Source organism: Solanum tuberosum, unplaced genomic scaffold, assembly GCF_000226075.1.
Source record: "Solanum tuberosum cultivar DM 1-3 516 R44 unplaced genomic scaffold, SolTub_3.0 scf00027, whole genome shotgun sequence".
Classification (NCBI taxonomy): domain Eukaryota; kingdom Viridiplantae; phylum Streptophyta; class Magnoliopsida; order Solanales; family Solanaceae; genus Solanum; species Solanum tuberosum.
In genome coordinates, this window is record NW_006238953.1 from 1,776,108 (window position 1) to 1,783,926 (window position 7,819).

Genomic DNA, 7,819 nt, shown 5'->3' on the forward strand with positions numbered 1-7,819 from the left:
TGACTTGTGAATTGGGTGAATTGTAGTAACTATGAAATAATACTTGTAGTAGATTAGTTCTTTGATTCATGTTACCATCTATATCTAATGTAGTAATTCTAGATTTATTGGTTGAATGTGATCTATAACCCGTGAAGGGCAAAACATGAGAACTAGTTATATTTATGAGACTTGTGTGGATACAATTAGATTGCTTTGAGAGTAAAGTGCTTATATTATGATCTAATTGTGGGGTTTATTGGATAACTATCCTCATGTACACACTTAGGTATGAATAGAATACAATGTGAAAGGTTTGTCACATGTAAGGATTCTTAGGTTTGAAGACTAGTCTCACCTATTGAATCTAGGATCTTTAGTATGAGTTTATTGGTTGAGTGTCAAGACATTCTTCCTTAATTGTAAAGTTAAGTCAAGACTTAATGTAAACTCATGGGAGTGATGCTTAGCACCGAGAGGATAGTGATATGAGATGGAAGCCCTCACGATAGTAGAGGCCGGGTTTCTAGGAAAAATCTCTTGGGATGGAAGCCCTTATGTTAGTAGAGGTCGGGTTTCTAGAAGCAATCCCCTTATCCCATAAACTATGTGCCCACATAGATCTTTAGCTAGTGGATCCACGTAAGCTAAGAGTTTTAGTTCTACCTTAGGCAAGTAGGACAACCCCTTTTCGGTGTGGGGTAGACACCGGATTCCATGACTAAGCTCTCATGGTCTATGTCGGTTAAAGATAATCCTACAATGATAGTTATGAACTATGATGACTTAATGAGTATTCCTTAGTGTGGATAGGGGTATGGGACCTTATTTATACATTGCACATGATTACTTTGATGGTTCTTATGGTTTGTTTCCTTTATGTTGAGATGATCAATATGTTGAATATGTATGTATCTTATGCTTTTGCACTTGTTTCTATGATAGTTCATAAACTCGATCAAATGCATAGTTTTCAACTAAATTGTCCCTTTTTAGCATCTTAAATGGTTTTTTATGCATAGTTGTCATACTTGGTGCATTTTTGTACTAACCCATATGTCTTTTATATTTTTCTATAAAGTGTAGGTTCCGGCATCTAAGGCGATTCATTCTAGTTCAAGCTTGGGTTGACTACTCTTCAAGCTTGTGGTATGCCCTCATGGATCCGAGGATAAGAGCTTTATTGTTGTTTCACTTCTTTAATTGTACTAGACATTTTCATATTATCTATTGAAAGGCCTGTGACCCTAGTATTATGAGACTCCGATTGTAGTAGATGGCTTATTGAGACTATGTCTAGAATTCCGCTTTACTTTTATGAAAGACTTCTAAAAGACTTGAAATTGTGTTTTATTCTTTATTATTCTATACTTGTGTGATGATGATAAGCTAAGTGGCTTACTTGGGTCCCTTTCGGGATTTTATGTGCCATGTTACGTCTAGGGGGTAATTTTTGATAGTGACAGCGTCCATGCGTGCTTTTAACATTCTATATCTTAGTGCGGAAATGCCTCCTTAAGTGCTTTAGTGGAAATGCGGAGGATTGATTGCTTGGTAGCCGTAAAAGTGGTTCCGAGGTCTATTATTGTTGGGTTTTATGGGCCTCTATGTGTTTTTCTGTGTGTGATTTCTGAGCTAGGAGCACTTGGAATTTCAATCCTACTCATTAATATACTCTAAAAAAAGTGGTTCTCCTACTCTTATAAGAGATAAGCTCTCTTTCTGCGACTAATTCTCTTTAACAAAAAAGGCATTCCCTGAACAATGAAGTTAAAATCTTGACTTTACTATTTTTTTGGGCTTACTTGAAAGACTCGCTTAACTGAAAAAGATGGATGAATGTTGTCAAACAACTCATTCATTGCTTCATGTAAAAGCTTGTTTTGCTTAAAAGAAAATTCTAAGTGGTGCATATTGTGGTTGTTAGATGAGATTCTGCGTTAAGTCATCGATTTCCATCTATTATCGCTTTTCTTTTTATTGGTATACCACTCCGCGAGTGTTAGATCCCAATATTGATTTAATAGGCAGACATTTTTATCTAATACTTTCCCGGTATAAATTTTATGGTAGACTCCAGATCGATATCCAAATGAGAAGAATGTTTGTTTATGTTGCTAGAAAAATGACATGAAAATTACCACTGTAATTCTTGATACTTTCAGTCGTTTAAATTTAGAAATCCAAAAATACAACAACTTTGACGAACAAAAGAGAAATATAGTATGTAATTTCTTGCAAATGCAAAGACGGTTATGCAGTAATTGTGTGATAAACCTTAATGAGGAAGAAGATGAAAACGAGACTTTTTGGATCAGATTTTATTGATGTATCTTGTACATTATTGATGTATTTGACACGTTATTGAGTTAAGATTATATATATCTAGTTTTTATCAGTGTATCTGCTTTAGTTTATATGTATCTGAATAAGCATACACATGTGTTGGAGATTTATGCATCTATCTGACACATTATTGATGTATATATCTAACACACTATTGAGTTAAAATTATATGTATCTAGTTTTTTATCAGTGTGTCTAATTAAATATATATGTATCTGACATAATAAACGCATGTGTCTGACTAATAGTTCATAAAACTGAGTTAAGAAGTCTAAACTTTGCTAACTCACCAAAAAAGAGAAAAGGATTTTGATTATTTTGATATTTTTTAGGAGTTGTGATATGCCATATCCTTTAAAGTTGTTGCATGTAACGACCTGATTCCGTCGTTAGGGAAAAGTCAATGAAGAAAGAATTGAGGCCAGAAAACTTTTTCGTAGTAACTTTGAATTTCCCAACCTTGTCCAAATTTGGATGAAATCGAAGTCATTATGGTGTAGGGAAATCTGGTAATTAATGAGAGATCTAATTATGATTTGGACCACATGAGTAGATAGCTAAGACATTAAGGAACCTGTACGACTTTACGGAATCGAATTTGGGCAAGTAAAACTCCCGAAAATGATCTTAGCGTGAACATGTAATATTTTGTCTCTGTGTAGGCTGCCAAAGCGGTATTGGAGCCGCCAGAGCGGGGCCGGTGTAACGGGATGGGTCCGCCGTGGCGGGCCAGACGCTACTTAAAGTCGTTAATAAACTCCTAAACGACCTTATTTGGCACTTTTTGACTTTTAGAGCTAAGGAACGACCCCATGAAACTCCTACTCGTTTTTCACCATTCTTGAGGCTAAATGTAAGCTTTTCACTCCCCGAATCTATTTTTCAATCCGTAGAATGTAATAAAATAGGTGAATATTGATGGGGGAGGGTTTTGTTAAAGATTCTATGGTGGAAACAACCCTAAATTGGATAATTGAGATCATGGGTATGATCTAGGGTTCATAGAATTATTATAGTTTCGGGTAATTAGTGATTGTTTGTTGATTCCCGTGTTATTATGATTGTTTTTAGACTACGAACAAGCGAGAAAAATCCGGAAAGGAAGATTCAAGTGCCTTAGGGGATTCAAGCTTGGATTCAAGGTAGGTGATGGTTGTGATTTTATGATTATGTGATGTATGTTTGTTCTTGCTTCATTATGATACATGTATGTATGCGAAAGTTGCATTATTGATTATACTTGTTGTAAATGAGGATAATTGAATAATTGTATGGCATGAATCACCTCTTGTTGTATGATTATGAGAATATACATTGTGATTGTGGTTTGTTGAATTGGCGGGTGTCACAATTCGACACACTAACTTGGATCGGATTGCCACGTTCCGACATAAATATGAGATCGATTGCCACGTTTCGGTATAACTAACTTGGATCGGATTGCCACGTTCCAACATAAATATGGGATCAGATTGCCACGTTTCGGCATAAATATGGGATCGGATTGCCACGTTCCGGCATGCTAACTATTTGAGTTTGGTTCCATGAGAGGCCATTGAATTGGGTTCCGTGAGAGGACCATTGAATTGTGTTGTGTATCTACTTGTGATGAATTCGTTCATATCTAATGATGATTGATATTGAAAGAAGGTATGTTGCTCTAAATTGATATAACTGTGATATGTGAGAATCGTGAAGTTGTTTATTGTTCGTATATGCTGATGATATTGTGTATGTTCGATATGTGCTTGTGATTATATTGTTGTATTGACTAATGTATGTCACACTTAGTGGAATAGCCGCGTGATCCTACCAGTACACGATGGTTGTGTACTGATACTGCACTTGCTCTTTCTTTGTTGAGTACAGGGCATCTTCAGGTGGCTATTGATAGACCCTCAGCTAGGTGATTATGAGCGTGACCAGATTCAAGGGTGAGCCAGTTCTTTCGGACTGCCATGTATCTCTCTTGTTTAAGTCCCCTCTTTTCGGACTCAGACTATTTGTTAAGGTGCTGTTTAGTTTCGGGGTTGTACCCCTGGTTCTTAGACTTGTCGTTAGTATAGTTTTGGTACAATGACTTTCAGGTTCTAGGTATTTAATTCTGCTTTTGTTTAGTTAATTAACTTGCTTCTGTAACTTAATTGCCTTAGTTTTGGTTTAGTTGCTTAGTTTGGGTTGTAGTAGTGGTTCTCCCACCGGATGGTTAGTATGGGTGCCAATCACGACAGTCTGGGTCGTGACATTGCAAATGTTATTTATTTCTTAATTAATGACTTTTAGTCATACCTCTTAATTAAACATACTTCTTAATCAATGACTTTCAATTATATCCCTTAATTAGACACACTAATTGATATAAGATACATGCATATGAAAGAGACAAATACATGTATCCGTGACCCAAAATATGACAAGGAATGTAATATTGCAAATTAGTGTGAATTGTGGGATTTGTATAAGTTACCCTAATTTGTATGGGCCGAATGAATATAAAGAGATTTAATTAAGGATGAACTATGGGTGGGTAATTAGTACATTTTTTTTGGTAAAAATGACATAAATCTTATAATATTAAGTGCTTACATCTTATTCCATTCTTTCTCGAATTATAAAAAAAATCATAAAGTTATAGGATCTCAGATACATCAGAAAATCTGTGGATATATAGCTCATGGATTGTGAATGGTACATTACTCAATAAGAGAGATGTATCCGAAGGGGGATAGAGATGACAAGGAAATAATCAAATGCATGTATCAGTGACCCAAAATATGATAAGAAATGTAATATTGCAAACTAGTGTGAATCGTGAGATTTGTATAAGTTACCCTAATTTGTGTTGGCCGAATGGGCATAAAGAGATTTAATTAAGGATGAATTATGGGCGGGTAATTAGTATATTTTTTGGTAAAAATGACATAAATCTTATAATATTAAGAGCTAATTACATCTTATCCTATTCTTTCTCAAATTATAAAAAAATCTTGAAGTTATTAGATCTCAATACATCATAAAATCTGCAGATATATAACTTACGAATTGTGAATGATACATTACTCAATGAGAGGGATGTATCCGAGGAATTTTTTTTGTGTGTTTTCTTAAATTGTAAGAAATTTTAGAAATTATGATACAATAAAACGTATGTTTATGTATTTTTTTTCTATTTTGTTGTGTGCGATAAGTGTAGTGGTATACCATTGTGGGTCCATGTTGGGCCTTCACAGCTTCGATTTGGGGCTATCAATGGTGTGTGGGAGGTGATCAATTGGTTAACATGACATTTCTTCTTTGGAATTGTTCCCGTCGTATGCACCGGATTGGCAACGCCCGGTGGAGGCAGTGACTGTGTAATGGTAGAGTAGGGGTTTTCACGGCTCAATTTACGAAGAGCATTTTTCATGGAGATAGAAAAATTATTTCGAAGAGAGAAACAAATGCTGCTACTCTTGACATTCATATGGTGTTATTTTGGAGCTAATGTTAAGTTTTGATGATTTAACATACTTAGAGATCTAACAAAGGACCAGATCCTTGTTATTGGGACTGATGACAGTGAAATGAATAAATAAACTCAGAGTGAGGAATATTTGTGTGTAATCATTAAAAAGGGGGAAAATGTTATATTCTAGGTGTTTTGATGATCCTAACAAATGCAGGGACCTGGTCCCTGGATTTGTGCTCTTGTCCAGATTCAAATGGGGTACAACTGTAAAGCTGTCGTGTCAGAGGTTGGTGAGGTGTCAGCATACTACACTAATCAGAATGGACGAAGTTGTTTGTCCAACGGTCAATAACTCTTTATGGTTGACTTAGTCAACATGACAAACAACAAATTAATTCATTCATTCAAAAGAAGAGAGAGCTAGCAAGTCTTCTCAAGAACTCACCAAGAAAAGTTTGCAAGGGACCTGGTCCCTGAAAGACTGCGTATGTGAAAGGACGATAAGACAGTTGTAACACCCAGTATCCGAAACAGTCCAAAATGTAGATTTTGAGAAGTTGCAGGTGCAACACACAATTGCCATCCACGGACCGTAGGTCAGACCACGACCCGTGCTGGTGGTCCGTAGTTCACCACTGCAACTCCTCCCCAAACCAGCTAAGAAAATCGGCTAAGATCCGACTCACGGACAGACCCACGGTCCGTAGATTAGACCACGGTTCGTGGTTTGTGTCCATGGATTGAGAACCCTTTACCCAGCCTCTGACGCAAACTATAGTCGACCAGCACGGACTGTCGTTCGATCCTCGATCCGTAGGTCTGACTGTAGATGATGGTCAACAGCCAGTTAGCTAAAAATTGTTGATGGGTCAACTTCAGATGGTCAGATATTTCAGTATTCAGTAATACATGCCTTAGTTATTAATGCATCATTATCAGATTAATTGTTGCATTCTCAGTTTGCATGTTCAGTTTTGAGCTATCCAGTATTTACAGAACTTCAGTCATAACCAGTTAACCACTTAATTCATTGGGAGTAGCACAAAAGGAATTATGTGTCCCATGACCTATGAAGGAGTCGGTCCGTAGAGGGAGTTAATTGGGAAGTAGAAGCAGCCATGAAGTCCAAGTATCCTCACCTCTTTCCTTCCGATTCCATTCCAGCTTTAGGTAATAGTTCCTCTTCAGTTTTTCAGTCATTCATGTGTAAATTCAGTCTTAGAATCATGTCCTTCAGTTGTACTTGCATTTTCAGCGTATTTGCATGTTCTTGGAACTCAGTTCAGTCAGAAATTCAGTTCTCAGTGTTTAGTGGTAGGGATTACAATCCTCTCTCTCCATCTCAGCTAGTTTAGCCTTCATCCGAGAACGAATGGTCCCAAGGGAGAGATAATGTAACACCCCGTATCCGAAACAGACCAAAATGTAGATTTTGAGAAGTTGCAGGTGCAACCCACGATTGCCATTTAAGGACCGTAGGTCAGACCACGGCCCGTGCTGGTGGTCCGTGGTTCACCACTGCAACCCCTCCCCAAACCAGCTTAGAAAATCGGCTAAGTCCCGACTCACGGTCCGTAGATCAGACCACGATTCGTGGTTTGTGTCCATGGATCGAGGCCTCCTTTACCCAGCCTCTGACGCAAACTACGGTCGACCAGCACGGACCGTCGTTCGATCCACGGTCCATAGGTCTGATCGTAGATGAGGATCAACAGTCAGTTAGCTGAAAATTGTTGATGGGTCAACTTCAGATGGTCAGAACTTTTAGCACAAAAGGAATTATGTGTCCCATGACCTATGATAAGTCAAATCATTAATTAAAACTTAGAAAATTAGAAGCAAGAGAGGAAGAAAAGGTCAAGAACCCTAGTTCAAGAACGCAGCAAGGTTCCATCAGTTCCAGCCCCAAAATCGAAAGAATTATTCGTGGAATTCGTCACCAGGTATGTGGGATTTCACTAATGGGTTCCTTTCACCAATTAGGTCCCTAGAATTCAGTCAGATTCTTGATTCCATGATTATGAACAGACCTAGGGTTCCTAGAAT